General features: G+C 38.0%; 1 long non-coding RNA gene across 2 annotated transcripts in view; it reads left to right on the top strand.

The window, feature by feature from the left end:
- Window positions 1–18,532, top strand: part of LOC118014106 — a 204,932-nt gene that overhangs the window by 121,379 nt on the left and 65,021 nt on the right. The window contains exon 6 of one of the 2 annotated variants that reach the window (XR_004680198.1): window positions 407–2,855. The exons of the other annotated variant lie outside the window; for it this stretch is intronic. This is a non-coding gene — a long non-coding RNA (uncharacterized LOC118014106). Of the gene's footprint in view, window positions 1–406; window positions 2,856–18,532 lie in introns of those variants that run through there. 2 annotated transcript variants of the gene reach the window in all.

Below are 18,532 nucleotides of genomic sequence, written 5' to 3'. Positions count from 1 at the left end.
TTAGCCGATCTGAGCTGGGGTAGGCTGCATGGCTCTGTAGGTCTTGGCCGGGCTCCCTCATGTGTCCTGAGGTCAGCTGGGGGTCAGCAGATACAGGCTGGTGGAGTTCAATGTTTGGTTGTGCACTTCATATCGCTCATCCTTATCTTATAACCTGTTATAAAGTCCAGTCTTTCCCCCCCCCATGGTAATGGCAGAGCACAAGACAGCCATTAAAATGCAGTTATCCAATTTGCCCTTTAAAAAATTCACTGTGACTATGAAATGTCAACATCTCATTTAGTGGTCTTTACTCTTTCTGAAGTCATGATCCTGAGGGAGATTGTAGATTTTCTAGAATTGGGATGTAGAGTGGGCATCAATATAGTTTACCCATTTCTGCTGTTTCTGTGGTTTGGTTCTCTAGCCACTGTCTACTTGGTACATGTGAGTTGACAGAGATGAACTCCTACTACAATGAACATCAACTCAGAGATGGCTAGAAGAGTATTCCCAACTTACTGCATTCTACTGACCAGGGGAGGAGAAACTCTTCACAGCACTTGCTGTCCAATGGAATAACAACTTGAATGTCTAAGATGCTGATTCAGCAGAACCAAATGCTGTGTTACTGCAATATTCCAGGAAAGTCTGTTCATATTTATAGACTTTCATTTCCTTCTCTGAAGAGCAGGAACTATGTGAATACAATTCATATCCTGAACATGGTGGGGCTCAAGCTGGTATAAAAACTTTATCTTTCACAGGATGGAGATAATTTTTTTATGAGAGAACTTCTTCTTTTCTTTCTTTTTTTTTTTTAACCAATCATAATCCTTAAAAGAATAAATCAACATCAGTGTCAGGGTGCAAGAATGATGCAGTGAGTCATTCTTCCTATTACCTTGCCGAAAGGTGATAAGCCTTTAATTCTTGTCCTGAAATACCCAGCAGAAACTAAGAGCTCCAGAATTTCAGTCAACTTGACAGTTTGTTTTTTATCTTCTCTTTTCCACCTCCTGGAGACCTTGGTTATCCTGTCTATTGGGGAACACCATGATTCATTGGGGTTTTGGTTGACTGTAATAAAATCTAAGGAGCAACTGGAGGAAGCCGTCTCTGTTTTGTGAAATTGTTACCAGGGTAGAGTATCCCCCTTTTCTTTAAATATTAAGTATTTAAGGTTTCTTTTTGTTATATAATATATAAACAGACCGCCTTAACACATTGCTTTTTGATTTGACAGAGAAGTGCTTAAGAGCTTCAGGAAAGGAGAAAATGTGTTTGTGAGTATGTAAGTGTTGGGGGAGGGACATCATAAGAAAATAAAACTGGAGTGCAACATAGATGCAAAAATCCTTAATAAAATGCTGTTCTCTCTCCTTATTTCAAAGCCTTATAGCTAGTTGTTCATTAGCTTGATTCACTTAGATGACTCAAACAAACTTGTTAAAAATAGCGTTTCCCATCTTTGCACCTAAGCCTATTTCTTCGCCTTTGCTTTCTATCTCAGGGAATGGCACCTTCACCCACTCAGGTGCTTGAGATGGAACATGGGGATAGAGAGAGGGAGTGGTTACCATTGAGTTCCACCTTCTCTCAGTCCTGGATTGAATCTATCCTGCCTATGAATTTTACAACTTAAATGTCTTTTGGAACTATAAACTTCTCTTCACTCCCACTTTCACTTTCCTTATTATCTTCTCTAACTCTCTTATGGATCCAAGCAAGGCTTCTAATTGATTTCTCATCTTGTAAATCAATCCTTTTCAATAACTTATCTGCTTTTCAGTCAGCATGATTTTACTAAAACACTTGTCTGATCATTATTGCTTTCCTGATTAAAACCACTAATGACTTTCTGTTACCCTTAAGGTAAGTTCCAGATTCCTTAAATTGACCTATAAGATCCTTTTTCTTGGCCCCTGAATGCCTTTTCCAGCCTTTTATTACCATTCCTGTGTTCTTTATGCTGTTATTCTACTGCATTTTTTTTTTTTTAAGTTCCTTCTACATGCCATGCTTTCTTTTTCCTCTGTACCCTTGTTCCTGTTCTTCCCTCTACTTGGATCTTTTTTTCAAAAAAGATTTCATCTGGTTTCATTTGACTATTTTCTATATTATTCATACTTCTTCACGTATCACTTAAACGAACTTTCTCTCCTAGATATCACATACACATTTTTCCTTCCCCTCATCAACAAGTCTGGGTAAGGTGCTCCTCTGAAGTGCTCCCACAACACCTATTACTTAACCCAGTGAATTATAATTATCTGGTTTCTTGCCAGTATTTCCCACTAGACAACTTCTTCTCCTTCTTGTTTTTGTTCTTCTTGTTCTTATGCTGGTTCTGATTCCTGTTCCTATTCTTGTTCTTGTCCTTCTCTTTCTTCTTTAAATTATTGTATCTTGGAACATAGAGGATACTCAATAAATATTTGTTGAGGAAATGGATGGATGGAAGCATGAATGAATAAATGAATGAATGATTACTTTTCCAGGGAGTCTACCATCTGTTATCAGTGTGACTTCTGTCAAAAATTCATATGTTCTTGATACCTATAATTAAATTCTGACTGTAAACTTATAAAATAGCTTCCATATAACATTGAATTTCGCCATATTTATAAGTTAATTTTCTATTCTTTCTGTTAGTATTTCTTCTGTTTGCTTTTTATGAGATAATCTGTTTGTATTTTTTTAAAATCTGCCTTTTACCTGTTATAAGTAGAATACCTATTTTGTAAAATTGTTCAACAAAGACCCAAATTAGGAGGAAAATTGACAAGGCACTGATATATAAGATGCTCATTTAAAACATTATAAACATGGAATGGGTCAACCAGGAAATTAAAGAAGAATTAAAAAAATTCATGGAAACCAATGAAAATGAAAACACAACTGTTCAAAATCTTTGGGATGCAGCAAAGGCAGTCCTAAGAGGAAAGTATATAGCAATACAAGCCTTTCTCAAGAAACAAGAAAGGTCTCAAGTACACAACCTAACCCTACACCTAAAGGAGCTAGAGAAAAAACAGCAAATAAAGCCTAAACCCAGCAGGAGAAGAGAAATAATAAAGATCAGAGCAGAAATCAATGAACTAGAAACCAAAAGAGCAGTAGAACAGATCAACGAAACTAGAATGAACTTTGAAAGAATTAACAAGATTGATAAACCCCTGGCCAGACTTATCAAAAAGAAAAGAGAAATGACCCAAATCAACAAAATTATGAATGAAAGAGGAGAGATCACAACCAACACCAAAGAAATACAAACAATTATAAGAACATATTATGAGCAACTATATGCCAGCAAATTAGATAACCTGGAAGAAATGGAGGCATTCCTAGAGATGTATCAACTACCAAAACTGAACCAGGAAGAAATAGAAAACCTGAACAGACCTATAACCTCTAAGGAAATTGAAGCAGTCATCAAAAATCTCCCAACAAACAAAAGCCCAGGGCCAGATGGCTTCCCAGGGGAATTCTACCAAACATTTCAAGAAGAATTAATACCTATTCTTCTGAAACTGTTCCAAAAAATAGAAATGGAAGGGAAACTTCCAAACTCATTTTATGAGGCTACCATTACCTTGATCCCAAAACCAGACAAAGACCCCATCCAAAGGAGAATTACAGACCAATATCCTTGATGAACATGGATGCAAAAATTCTCACCAAAATACTAGCCATTAGGATCGAACAGTACGTTAAAAGGATTATCCACCACGATCAAGTGGGATTTATCCCTGGGCTGCAAGGTTGGTTCAACATCCACAAATCAATCAACGTGATACAATACATTAACAAAAGAAAGAACAAGAATCATATGATCCTCTCAATAGATGCAGAAAAAGCATTTGACTAAGTACAGCATCCTTTCTTGATCAAAACTCTTCAGAGTATAGGCATAGAGGTTACATACCTCAATATCATAAAAGCCATCTATGAAAAACCTACAGCGAATATCATTCTCAATGGGGAAAAACTGAGAGCTTTTCCCCTAAGGTCAGGAACACAGCAGGGATGTCCACTATCACCACTGCTATTCAACATAGTATTAGAAATCCTAGCCACAGCAATCAGACAACAAAAAGAAATCAAAGGCATCCAAATCGGCAAAGAAGAAGTCAAATTCTCACTCTTTGCAGATGATATGATACTTTATGTGGAAAATCCAAAAGACTCCACCCCAAAACTGCTAGAACTCATACAGGAATTCAGTCAAGTGGCAGGATATAAAATCAATGCACCGAAATTAGTGGCATTCCTATACACCAACAACAAGACAGAAGAAAGAGAAATTAAGGAGTCGATCCCATTTACAATTGCACCCAAAACCATAAGATATTTAGGAATAAATCTAACCAAAGAGGCAAAGGATCTATACTCAGAAAACTATAAAATACTCATGAAAGAAATTGAGGAAGACACAAAGAAATGGAAAAATGTTCCATGCTCATGGATTGGAAGAACAAATATTGTGAAGACATCAATGCTACCTAGAGCAATCTACACATTCAATGCAATCCCCATCAAAATACCATCCACTTTCTTCAAAGAAATGGAACAAATAATCCTAAAATTTGTATGGAACCAGAAAAGACGCCGCATAGCCAGAGGAATGTTGAAAAAGAAAAGAAAGCTGGCGGCATCACAATTCCAGACTTCCAGCTCTATTACAAAGCTGTCATCATCAAGACAGTATGGTACTGGCACAAAAACAGACACATAGATCAATGGAACAGAATAGAGAGCCCAGAAATGGACCCTCAACTCTATGGTCAACTGATCTTTGACAAAGCAGGAAAGAATGTCCAATGGAAAAAAAGACAGTCTCTTCAACAAATGGTGTTTGGAAAATTGGACAGCCACATGCAGAAGAATGAAACTGGACCATTTCCTTACACCACACACAAAAACAGACTCCAAATGGTTGAAAGACCTCAATGTGAGACAGGAGTCCATCCAAATCCTAAAGGAGAACACAGGCAGCAACCTCTTCGACCTCAGCCGCAGCAACTTCTTCCTAGAAACATCACCAAAGGCAAGGGAAGCAAGGGCAAAAATGAACTATTGGGACTTCATCAAGATAAAAAGCTTTTGCACAGCAAAGAAAACAGTCAACAAAACCAAAAGACAACTGACAGAATGGGAGAAGATATTTGCAAATGACACATCAGATAAAGGGCTAGTATCCAAAATCTATAAAGAACTCATCAAACTCAACACCCAAAGAACAAAGAATCCAATCAAGAAATGGGCAGAAGACATGAACAGACATTTTTCCAAAGACATCCAAATAGCTAACAGACACATGAAAAAGTGCTCCACATCACTGGGCATCAGGGAAATCCAAATCAAAACCTCAATGAGATACCACCTCACACCAGTCAGAATGGCTAAAATCAACAAGTCAGGAAACGACAGATGTTGGCGGGGATGCGGAAAAAGGGGAACCCTCCTACACTGTTGGTGGGAATGCAAGCTGGTGCAGCCACTCTGGAAAACAGTATGGAGGTTCCTCAGAAAGTTGAAAATAGAGCTACCATATGATCCAGCAATTGCACTACTGGGTATTTACCCCAAAGATACAAAAGTAGGGATCCGAAGGGGTACGTGCACCCCGATGTTTATAGCAGCAATGTCCACAATAGCCAAACTGTGGAAAGAGCCAAGATGTCCATCGACAGATGAATGGATAAAGAAGAGGTGGTATATATATACAATGGAATATTATGCAGCCATCAAAAGGAATGAGATCTTGCCATTTGCAACGATGTGGATGGAACTGGAGGGTGTTATGCTGAGTGAAATAAGTCAATCAGAGAAAGACATGTATCATATGACCTGACTTATATGAGGAATTCTTAATCTTAGGAAACAAACTGAGGGTTGCTGGAGTGGGGGGGTGGGTGGGAGGGATGGGGTGGCTGGGAGATAGACTTTGGGGAGGGTATGTGCTATGGTGAGCACTGTGAATTGTGCAAGACTGTTGAATCACAGATCTGTACCCCTGAAACAAAGAATGCAATATATGTTAAGAAGAAAAAAAAAAGAAGATAGCAGGAGGGGAAGAATGAAGGCGGGGAATAAGAGGGGGAGATGAACCATGAGAGATGATGGACTCTGAAAAACAAACTGAGGGTTCTAGAGGGGAGGGTGGTGGGAGGATGGGTTAGCCTGGTGATGGGTGTTAAAGAGGGCATGTTCTGCATGGAGCACTGGGTGTTATGCACAATGAATCATGGAACACTACATCAAAAACTAATGATGTAATGTATGGTGATTAACATAACAATAAAAAATTTAAAAAATAAAAAATAAAACATTATCAACATATGGATAACTCACATTTCCTCCAATAAAAATATTTAAGAAGGCCCCCACAGGATTTAAAAAAAACACATGATATTATCATTTGTCTCATTTTACTATCTATTGCAATATGTGTTTGAATGAAGCCACCTACATCTCATTATTTTATTGATGTATAATTGACATACAATATTCTGTTAGTTTCATACATACAACAGTGATTTGACATTTGTATACATTGTGAACTGATCATGCAATAAGTCTAGTTACCATTTTTATTATTGAATTGTTGATGTTCTTTATATATTTTGGATATTGACCCTTCTTGGAAATATGATTTGCAAATATCTTCTCCCATATATGTATTATTTATGTATATCTCTGTATTGCTTTAGACAATTTAATAGTAAATAAAATCTAATATAAAAGTAGGTGATTTCTGAGACTTTTCAGAAATTTCTATTGTGAACCATTATGTAATGGGTTGCGTCTTTTTGCTTCTGTCAGGCAAATGGACAAAACATTGCTCAATGGTTTTAAATCTCATAATTATAGAAAATAATTTTCTTCATATTTTCATTGTTTTTAAGCTCTGTATTTCTGTTCACACATAGGCACTATTGCATTATTTGGATCATAATGTTCAAAATTATTATAACATCATAATATATAACATATAACATATTAATGATCTGTTTAGATGATTTCCTCAGGTTTAAGAAGAGGAAAACAAACAGGAAAGCCTTATTAAGGGTATGGTCAGGTGGGTAGCACTTGAAGCACTTAAAGATTTCTTGGTTTCTGCTTTTATTTATTTATTATTTTAAAGATTTTCTTTATTTATTTGAGAGAAAGAGATCACAGAGGGAGAGGGACAAGCAGACTCACCACTGAGCAGGGAACCTGATGCGGGGCTCGATCCCAGGACCCTGAGGTCATGACTTGAGCCGACGGCAGACACTTATCCCACTGAGCCACCCAGGTACCCAGGTTTCTGCTTTTACCATCATGTCTTGAGCCTGTGCACTTACCTTCCCTGCTTATCCACAGTCCATTGAAAGAACCAAAAATGTAAAAAAAAAAAAAAAGGTCGGGGGGGGGGAACAAGCAAACTTCTGAATGACCACTGGAAAAGAAGGAAAGATAGCATTGATATGAGAGAGAAATGAGGAACTTCAGGAATGTATGTAGCAGAGGAGACCAAACTGAAGCCAAACCCAATCAGACTTGAAGAGCAGGTATGTTGGAGCCTCTTGAGAAGTAGTGGATGATTCCTCATTGTAACCTGAAAGAGTTTCCATTATAAAGCAGTAGAGGTTGAAACAAGGTTGTGCTTCAGGGGCAGTCAGTGAGGGTAAAATTATATTATTTTACAAACTGTACCAGCAACACACATAGTAAGTTGCCCTAGGTTTTACTTTCTACGGGCAATTTACTAAATGAAGAACTTGTAGGCCAAGGAGGAAATAAAAATAAAAGTCAAAGGCTACTAAGAAATTATTAAAAAGGGGATCATTACATATGAAAATCCATGGGAAGTGGTCAAATACACAGAAAGTAATTCAGGTCTTAAATTCATTTCTTAATACACTTGACCCTTGAACAACGTGGGGTTAGGGGTCTGACCCCATGTAGTTTAAAATCTACATATAACTTTTGATTCCCCCAAAACTTAACTTCTAATAGCCTACTGTTGAGTAAGAAGCTTTACCACGAACATAAATAGTTGATTAACTCATATTTTGTATGTTATATATATATATACAGCATTCTTACCATAGAGTATGCTATAGAAAAGAAAATGTTAAGAAAATCATAAGAAGAGAAAATACATTACAGTACTGTACTGTATTTATTGAAAAACAATCCACATATAAGTGGACCTGTGCAGTTCAAACACATATTGTTCAAGGGTCAACTGTATAGAAGAAAAATTGAAAATAAATTACCTGATTTATGTTTGTCACTTCATGGTTATGTGGAATGCTATGTTAAGAAAGAGTCTGAAGGTGAATCCAGAGCAGGAGCACTGCTATAGTAAGTAGTGACTTCAGAGTTCAATAGAATTTTTAGATGAACTGGATAAAACTGTTAGGTGCCAGATAATTCCTATATCGCTCCAAAGCACAGAGTGATAGGAAGTTTTGTCAATGATTTCTTGAGGCAAGCATAATTTGGATTCCCCAATTTGATGAAGAAAGCACTCAAAAGAAAACTAAAGGAAAATTTCAACTATGAAGATGTAGTTGCCTTAAATAAAACATTTTAAATAGGTTCTACCAGTAAACAATTTAAAGTAAGCAGAAGCACTATGTACAGCGAAATATAGAATTCTTGGCACCTACAGGTCAAAAAAGAAGCTCCTTTTGAATTGGGTTAAGCAGAAATTAAAGAAACTGTATTACAATTTACAGACAAAGTGGTGAATAATATCCACTTGGCTTTGCTACCGGGTGGTATTTATTCACATTTGTGGAATTCACATTGGTAGGTGAGGAATCACTAGGCTCCACCTTGAAAGTCTGAGAACTAACTGAAAGCTGATGTAGAACGTCCAACACTTGATTTTGAATATTAAACTCTTTTGCCACTTTTGTTTTGAGTTGGTTATCTGTATGTTTGACTTATTTCCACTTGCTTTCATGAGATAAGAACTATAATTACTCACCTTTGTTGCCACCTACTACAGGCTTTTCCATAAAGCGAGTGCTAAAAACTACTTTTTAATTGTATTTAATCAAAGAAGCTGCGATGTAAGTGACACGTTCACTGGTCTTGGGGACAAGGATTTGGTTTCAGGGCCAGGCTGCCAATGATTAACCACTTTTGTCAGGTCACTTCCTTCATGACTCAGCTAGGACATCCCCTCTGGGGAGCCTCCTTGACACCCACTCTAGCTTGCATTCTGAAGGAGCTGGCTCATGTGCCCCCACAACTCTGTGCTTCCCTCTTTTGGGGCATTTGTTATTCTTGTGTGTCTCCTCTGTGAGATAGTGAGTGCTTGAGTTTAGGGTCACTGTCTTCTTTTTTTTTTTTTTTTTAATTTTATTTATTTATTTGACAGAGAGAGAGAGTGCGAGAGAGGGAACACAAGCAGGGGGAGTGGGAGAAGGAGAAGTAGGCTTCCTGCAGAGCAGGGAGCCCAATGCGGGGCTCCATCCCAGGACCCTGGGATCATGACCTGAGCGGAAGGCAGACGCTTAACGACTGAGCCACCCAGGCGCCCCCACTGTCTTCTTTATCCTTGTATCTACAGACAGTAGCCCTGGTCTGGCACATAGGAACTGCTAAACAAGTTTGTTACATGGATGAATGATTTTATTTCTCTAAGCGTTTTTTTTAAAGATCTTATTTATTTATTTGTCAGAGAGAGAGAACACAAGCAGGGGGAGTGGCAAGCAGAGGGAGAAGACCCTGGGATCATGATCTGAGCCAAAGGCAGATGCTTAACCGACTGAGCCACCCAGGTGCCCCAGCATTTTTTTTTTTTAATTCGGAAAATGGGAATATTGATAATATTGAGGTTTCCAAGACTCTTCCATAAAAAAAAGTCTGGTCCTACCTCCTTTAATAATAATAGCAATATGTCTCATTTATTGAGCATCAATTATACATGCCAAACACTGACCAGATACTTAACATATGATAGCATTATCTCTTATCCTTATACCCCTATGAGACAGGTGCTATTATTCATTCAAATTAAACCTTTTATAGATGTTTGGAGATGTGAAGAAATTGCTTCAAATCCATAGCAACCAAGACTGCAGAGCTGGGGCTTGAAATCCAATTCTGTCCACTTAGAATTCCAAATCTTTCTATTACAGAATTGATGTTTCCATAGGAAGGTCAGTTTGGGTTGTCATGGACAGGTCTTGTCATGGATCCCCTTGGCTATGTAATTCTGGTTTGTAAAAGGTTGATCTTGAAAGGTGAGCTAGGGAAACCTAGCCTCTGATACATTACTTGACACATGTTAATTGTATGCTCAATATAATTGTTGAATAGAATAATAAATTAGTTAATTAATGGAAAACCCATGGATGGTATTAGTAATATGTAATAAACAAAAAGACTATGTGTGATTGAAGAGTTTTTAAACACCCACAACCTCAGATGACATGCAAACATTCCTAGGAAGGTAAAACTGGAATTTGGTTCTCATTTAGTAGGTGAAAAATTATGAAACTGGCTAGTCATCTAGGGATCTTATTAAAAATGAAAATTCCAAGATTCCATTCCCAGGATTTGTTGTACTCTCCTCTTAAGAATGTGGCATAAAATGCTTCACAAATTCTGGAGTGTTAAACATACTTAATGAATTACTAAGAATTTATTTATTTATTTATTTATTTATTTTTACATGAAGGTTGGAGAAAGTATCCTTTGAGATCTATTGAATCCCAAGGAACAGAACAGCTCAGAGACTCAGTTAAATCAGAAAAGAAAAGAGCTCTTTCATTAGGTGAGGGGAGTGTTTCTTTTGTCAGTATCTTCTTGGAGCAAGTCTGGTTGATTACAATTTAACAAATAGATTGTTTTGTTATTTCAGGGTTGAGACATCCTTCAGTTACCTCAGGTGATAGCAGTGTATTCTCAGGATGTCCTCGTAGTCTCAGAGGAGAGCCAGAAAACCCAGCAAGGCTGCAGTTCTCAGGATCAGTGAGGGAGCTGAGTGATTCTCCTTGCCTGTCATGCTTGTGACTCAGCACCTCTTCCTTTGCTTCCCTCTAGAGATTTCTTCCTATCCCACCATCGGTTACTTCTGTCTCTCCTTGTTTCTGCCTAATGGCTTCTGCTTACTGCCTTCTATCTTTAAAATAAGCAACATTTATTGGGGCTTACTGTGTGCCAAGAAGAATTTCATTTTTATCCTCACAGCAACCTTTTGAGGTAGGAATAGGGTGTCCTCCTTATCTGATTGTTCATTATCCTGGTTTCCATACTGAGTGCACAGAGATGCAAAAGCCATCAGAATAGGGAAGCATCCATTAATGAATTGAGAACGGATACATTTTCTATTCACAACCCCCTCCCTGCTTAACATCAGTCCTGGTAACTGTCACTAACATATGGTGCAAGTATAATGCAAAGCTTACCAGCAAAATTTGCAAAAGATGCAGAATTTCATGAAGTGGATGTCATTTGGAAAGCCACTGAGAAATGAGGGTTGGAGACTATGGCCAGTTAAAAGAGTTAGAGAAGAGAAATTGACAAAGTTGATGTTAATTCTGCTACTTGAGAACTAGTTTTGCTATTCAGCTATTCTGAGATACATTTTGAAAATCTTTGGTATGTGCACTATTATATAATTGAGTGTAGGCATTAACATAGGCCAGATTTTTATCCTTTTCAGGTCCCCCAGGCTTTTGTGGAATAAGAATTAGGCTCCTAGAACATAACGCTAGTGATTTTTGACTGATATATGCTCATGGGATTAGGTAAAAATAAATAACTACTTGGAGTCCTTAAAAACTGAAAGTCATCTAAAATTTATAAATGATAGAGGCTGTGACGAATTCTTTTTTTTTAATTTAAAGATTTATTTATTTATTATTTGAGAGAGAGAGCACTCTCAAGTTGGGAGGGGAGTGGGAGAGGGAGAGAGAAACATAAGCAGATTTCCTGCTGAGCATGGAGCCCCCGACTCAGGGCTCAATCCCACAACCCTAAGATCGTGACCTGAGCCGAAATCAAGAGTAAGACACTCAACCAACTGAGTCACCCAGGCACCCCTGTGATGAATTCTTTTTTTTTTTTTTAAAGATTTTATTTATTTGTTTGAGACAGAGAGAATGAGAGACAGAGAGCAGGAGAGGGAGGAGGGTCAGAGGGAGAAGCAGACTCCCTGCCGAGCAGGGAGCCCGATGCGAGACTCGATCCCTGGACTCCAGGATCATGACCTGAGCCGAAGGCAGTCGCTTAACCGACTGAGCCATGCAGGCGCCCTGTGATGAATTCTTAATAGGCCCAAATAGTCTCTTTAGTTTTCGTTTTAAAGTCCTGCTAATAGCATCTTAGTGTTACATAGGATATTACAATTATAGAGTGTTTTTCACATGCATTATCTCATTTCATGATCATAAAACTATGTGAAGTAGAAAAGGGAAATAGCATTATTCTGTTTTAAAGATGAGGATACTGAAATTAGTCTGATGTCAAGTAGTTAGTGACAGTTTAGTACTAGAATAATTTTCCTGACTCCTGGCTCAGTGCTTTTCCTACTCCCCAAAGCAAAAAGGAAGACTAAGGAAGGGATGAAGAAAAGAAGGAAGATGATATCTAATAATCACTAAATACCAACTACATGCTTACTATGCTATTTAAGAAAGTGAATTTTCAATTATTTTGCATAATATATTTTCAGAATAGATGCTTTAAATGCATCTTATCACTCCTTGTATCCCTGTATAAGGAAGATCAATATCCTCTCTATTTTATAAATGAAGAAATTATAGAAAACCAAACAATGTAGACACACTGGGAAAATCAGTTGGCAAATTAAATAGAATAATCATGTGTCCATAATCAGGCAATTACTAGAATCATTAACACAAAAAGTGGAATTACCCAGACTACCCCTTTTACCCAGGGAAAAGCTTTTAATTTTTTTCTGATTTTCACATCTTCTTCAGCAATCTGTTTGTTTTTTTTTTTCTTTTTAAAAATCAGTTTGTTAGCTATGATAAATCACATAGGTCAGTCCAGTTTTTATACTTTTGTCTTTGGGAAAAATAATACTAAGATCTAAGCATTTACTTAAAAAAAAAAGTTAAAAACAAAACAAAACAGGACAACACCAGCCAGGAGAGACTTCATCTTTGGCAATTGATAGCTGGTCGTGCACTCATTGCTTCTTATGTTCAAAATCAATGATATATTTTACTTGTAATCCTAGGCTCGAGGATTTTTTTGTGTGTGGGAAAGAACAATGATCCAAATTTTTGTGAGTCCTTACATTTTTGACTGTTGCCTTTTATTATTCTTTACATTTAAGTATTTTGAAAGAGTGGTTTTTGCAGCAAGGTTTGTTACTGGGAATAACTATAAGTAACCTTTGGTTCTATTGTAGGCAATTTTTTCTTTGAAGATTTTATTTATTTATTTGACAGAGAGAGACACACACAGCAAGAGAGGGAAGTGGGAGAGGGAGAAGCAGGCTTCCCACGGAGCAGGGAGCCTGATGCGGGGCTCCATCCTAGGACCCTGGGATCATGACCTGAGCCGAAGGCAGACGCTTAACGACTGAGCCACCCAGGCGCCTCTGTAGGCAATTATTTGAAGTGGAAAAGTCTTGAAGTTTGGACTGATGTTATCCTGTTACCCAGTTCACATTTAAACCAAATTTATTGACTGAAAAATTTAGCTTATGAACCTCTTTTAGTAAGTTCCTGAAATAAACTAAAGCTTTTTTTAGATGCATGTCCTTGCTCTGAGTGCTTATCAGAATGGCATTTTTGTGACTCCTGGCACATTAAACTTTTCTGATTTTCCTGACTGGACAAATGAAGAAAAGATTCAGAATGAAGGAAAAAAAAAGTCTCTGAAGGCAGTTGTATCTAATCTAAGGTATAGTAAAAAGGTGTCGAAATACCATGTCTGACTTTAAAAGAAAAATATCTGACTTTCCGAGACCTTATCAGCAGGCACAGAGAATAGACCATCAGCTCCTGCGAGCTTCCTTGGGACTGAAGTTCCCATTTTGTCAAGAACAGCATATACAGTAAAAAATTCCATTCCACCCAACAGGAAGTAAGGGGCTTGATTTCCTTCCAAATTATTTTCTTTTCCCTCTCCTTGAAATTACTAATATTGTATCTCTATTATGGTCTAGTGGGGTTGGCAATACCTGGGGAATAGGGTGGAGCTTACGAGAGATACTGGAAGACTAAGAACTCACAGTGACATTATTTTTGATAGTTAACTTCTGAAATTCGTACTTAACAGATAAGAGCAGCTAAATCACTTTACAGAACTGGTTCTCAGTTGAGGTTAATTTTGTGCCTGGGGGGATAATTGGCAATGCCTGAGCACATTTTTGATTGGCTTAACTGTTCTTAACTATTCTTAGCTGTTCTTCCTTCCCAAACCCTTGCTTGTACCCTACCCCACCCTAACCCCCCAACCAAACCTCTTTTCATTTAGTCTTATTGCAGTGAACTATGTAAAAACCATGAAACAGAATATTATCATGTATTGCAAATATTAACGGGAAACACAGGAGGGTGAGTGCTCTACGGCAGTAGCGAGGAGAGGCCCATGATGCTGCTAAACATCCTGCAGGGCACAGGACAACGCTTCAACAACAAAGAATTAGCTGGTTTAAAATGTCTCAACAATGGGGCGCCTGGGTGGCTCAGTTGGTTAGGCGGCTGCCTTCGGCTCAGGTCATGATCCTGGAGTCCAGGGATCGAGTCCCACGTCGGGCTCCCTGCTCAGCGGGGGGTCTGCTTCTCCCTCTGACCCTCCTCCCTCTCATGCTCTCTGTCTCTCATTCTCTCTCTCAAATAAGTAAATAAAAATCTTTAAAAAATAAATAAATAAAATGTCTCAACAGTGCTGACATTGAGAAACTGTTTTTTTATCTTTTCTTTTTAAAAAAATCTTTTATTATGTTAATCACCATACATTACATCATTAGTTTTTGATGTAGTGTTCCATGATTCATTGTTTGTGCACAAGACCCAGTGCTCCATGCAGAATGTGCCCTCTTTAATACCCATCACCAGGCTAACCCATCCTCCCACCCCCCCTCCCCTCTGGAACCCTCATTTTGTTTCTCAGAGTCCATCGTCTCTCATGGTTCGTCTCCCCCTCCGATTTCCCCCCCTTCATTCTTCTTCTTCTTTTTTTTTTCTTAACATATAATGTATTATTTGGAGAAACTGTTTTAAAAAGAACAACTGGCTTTCTAGCTAGTGAATCTTGACTATAAAGATTAAAGGTATTCATATATCATTAAAAAAAATGTGTTGATTAGAAAAATGCAATTGAGAACACTTCAGGAAAAAAAAATTGTAGAAAAATATCAAGACAAAGTTTGGCAATGATTATCCAAGCACTGTTCAAGGGGAACTTTCACTCATTCATTCAACCAATACTATGAAATGCCTACAGCAAACCAGACCACGTTCTAGGTGTTCAACATGAATTGTGGAGCTATTTGGTGATTCCTTCCTTATTAAGGAGATGGGCCCATAAGGCCATTAGATCTAATGTCATCAAACATTCCAATCATAAAATTAACTGCCCTGCTCCCCACTCTGAGCCTATCTTCACCAAGTGCATCTGAAAATTTTGTTTTTGTGAAGCATGCGTCTAAAGGAAGTGTACTGGTTAGACCAACTGACAATTACATTCCTCTAGGTAAAGTTGTCCATTGACATTAGTCACTTGTAGGCTTGGTTTGCATAAATCAGCATCCCTGAATGTTATCATTCTGGGACACTGATGAGATAGTTTCTAGGTCCCATGTGGGTTGAGTGTTGGAGCGATTTACTGAAGTACTGTAACATACTGGCCCTGAGTGGGTGGCCATCTTATATTTTTTAGGTTCTTACACTTTCTCAATATGTACTTTAATTGAACTTATAACAGTAAATCATTTATTTTAAGGGAAAAGAAAATAGATTAAAACATTAAACTTGTTCTTGGTGCTTACAACTTTCCTTATCAAGATGTTGTTAGCATTATTTATATTGTTCATTGAGATTTGTGTAGACCACTGTACTCATGAACTCAATACTTTTTACTTCAAGAGATACTAAACAGTTCTGAATAACTCCCTTTAATTGAACTCCTGCAGCATTTATTGTTGGAATACTTACTTTGGAGCTTACTCTCATTTTGACTTTTACTACCACTTAAATTCGTTTGTATTCCAGTTACAACCCAAGTAGAATGTACACTCTGAAGGTGCAAACAAGAGCCTGTAACTTCTTGGAAACTTGGAGGCAGCTTACATAGTCTGGATACTCCTGGTACTACTAGTCAGTGATATTGCCTACTGTTTACCCAGCATGTGCTAGGCATCAAGGGCTTTGTAGCAGTTCTCTTGTGAATAGTGTGTGTTCAGATTTATTATGTGTTTTGGAGACCATAAAGTGAAATGACTCAGAGTAGAGTTCAAAAAATGCTCATATTGTTTACTATAAAATGAATATGACTCTAAATCTCTATTTGCAACCTGTGGCAGCCCATTTTTTTCTTTTTCATCTCCATATATCCTCATGGACCCCAGGGTTACGTACTCTGTCTAATGAGGTTGTCCCAAGTTTCTATCTCCTAAAAATTGGGAGTGTGCTGAACAGCATCCTTCTGAGCGCTATTGTGGATGTTGCTGCTCTTCGGAAACCTTGCCAGCCCGAGCAGACGGAGCAGATCCCTTTTACTGACATTGCTGCCAACCCACACAGCTGTTCCTCCAGGGCTGAATCAGGGCTAAAAGTCATCAGTCATAATCTGTGCTCAGCATCTGTGCTGTCTTACTAGTTTCCTACAAAAATAAAGACAATCTTACCTTATAGCCACCGCTGTGAGACTCCAACACCCAGTCCAGTAGTCCACAGGATATTACTCAAGTTCTTGCCCCACTGGCTAGGACACCAGAAATAGCCTTTTGGGGTGGGATTTGTTTGTCTTCCTCTGGTGTTCCTACATTAGAAGCAGAGATACTACATCTCCTACCATCAACCAAGACCTGGAAAAGTTGGCTCTCCCTAGCCCTTTTTTTTTTTATCCCAGTGCACTTTTTTTTTTTTTTTTTTTTTTTTTTAGGAAAAACTCAGCTTGTTTGTTACTTTTCCTTTGGAAGGGGTCTGAAAAACAGAAAACATGCTCTCTAATTGTCACCTTTCAAATTTAACTAGTTTGTTAGGGTAAGAGCTTAGTTTACTACATGTGTGTCTCACATACTATTCACTAAGACCAGGGAAGTAACTAGAAGTACAAAGTGAAGCTCTACCAAGCCCATCCTGGCTTATTTTAATGTAACTGTTAATAAGCCTTGGTTTTAAAGCAAAATAATAGTTTGGGACAAATAATAAAGTGGAAAGGATATCCAGACAACAGAAACGAAACTGGATCAGCCAGGTAAACTGGGATGTGAACTTATTCTGAGAGAGGTCTTGATCACAACCAGGAAAGAAAAAGAAGGTCAATATTGTTGAAATGTATTGAGCAATGGGGGAGAATTGCATGGGATTTGATCACATAGATAGAGATGAGATGGTACAAGGGCTTCTAGGCCATGCTGAAGGTTTTTGATTTTATTTTATTTGTAAGGAAAATTCATTGGAGGGTTTTCACCAGGGAAACAACGTGATCTGATCTGCATTTTAAAAAAGCCCATTCTTGCTTTTGTATGGAATGCAGAATTTTTGGTGTAAGAATGATGGGTGGGCAAGCAGGAGGAGATTTTAGTAGTGTGAGTGAAAGATGATGATGGTTGGACCACTGTAATAAAGAATGGAAAGAAATGGTGAGAGCTAGGATATATTTTTAAAGTTAAGACTTCTGATAGCTTTAGTTTGGGATATGAGAAAAAAAGACAAAAAAGTAACTATTAGGTTTCTGGCTTGAGCAACTGGGTAGGCTGTAGTACCATTTACTAATAAGGGGAACATGGTAGAAGAACCTATATGGGGGAAAGTCAAGAGTTCAGTTTTGGACATGTTAAGATGGAAACAAATGCTTTTTAGACAGAGAGTTAAGGGGAGAGGTCAGAGCTGGAAATACAGATTTGTGAGAATGAAGTGTATAAAGTGGTATCTAAAGATGTGAATGAGCTGAGAATGAGCAGCTGGTTAGCCAGGAGCAACACCAGACAATGCAGTGCCACAGGAGGGGAAAATGTTTCAAGGAGAAGGGGTAGTAAAATAGCTGAGTGTCTAAGATAAGGGAAGAGAAGTGACATCAGTTTGGATGTGATGGGGTTTTGGTGATCTTGCTTAGCACAGTTCCTGTAAAATAGTGGTGACAAAGTCTAGTTAGATCAGATTGATGAGAAGCTAGGAAGCGAGGAAATGAAGAGAATGACTTTAGACATCAATCTAGAGAAGTATTACTGGGAGAAGAAGAAAAAAAAAAGAGGGGGAGTTTGAAGCAGCAAGCAGGTGTGATCATAGGAATGTAATTCTTCCTCTCTTCTTCTCTCTCCTTATCCATCCATCCATCCATCCATCCATCCATCCATCCATCCATCCACTTATCCATCCATCCATCCATCCATCCA

This window comes from Mirounga leonina, unplaced genomic scaffold (genome assembly GCF_011800145.1).
Source record: "Mirounga leonina isolate KUSES-001 unplaced genomic scaffold, KU_Mleo_1.0 Mir_154, whole genome shotgun sequence".
Lineage (NCBI taxonomy): Eukaryota > Metazoa > Chordata > Mammalia > Carnivora > Phocidae > Mirounga > Mirounga leonina.
This window is presented reverse-complemented; position numbering and strand designations above follow the sequence as displayed.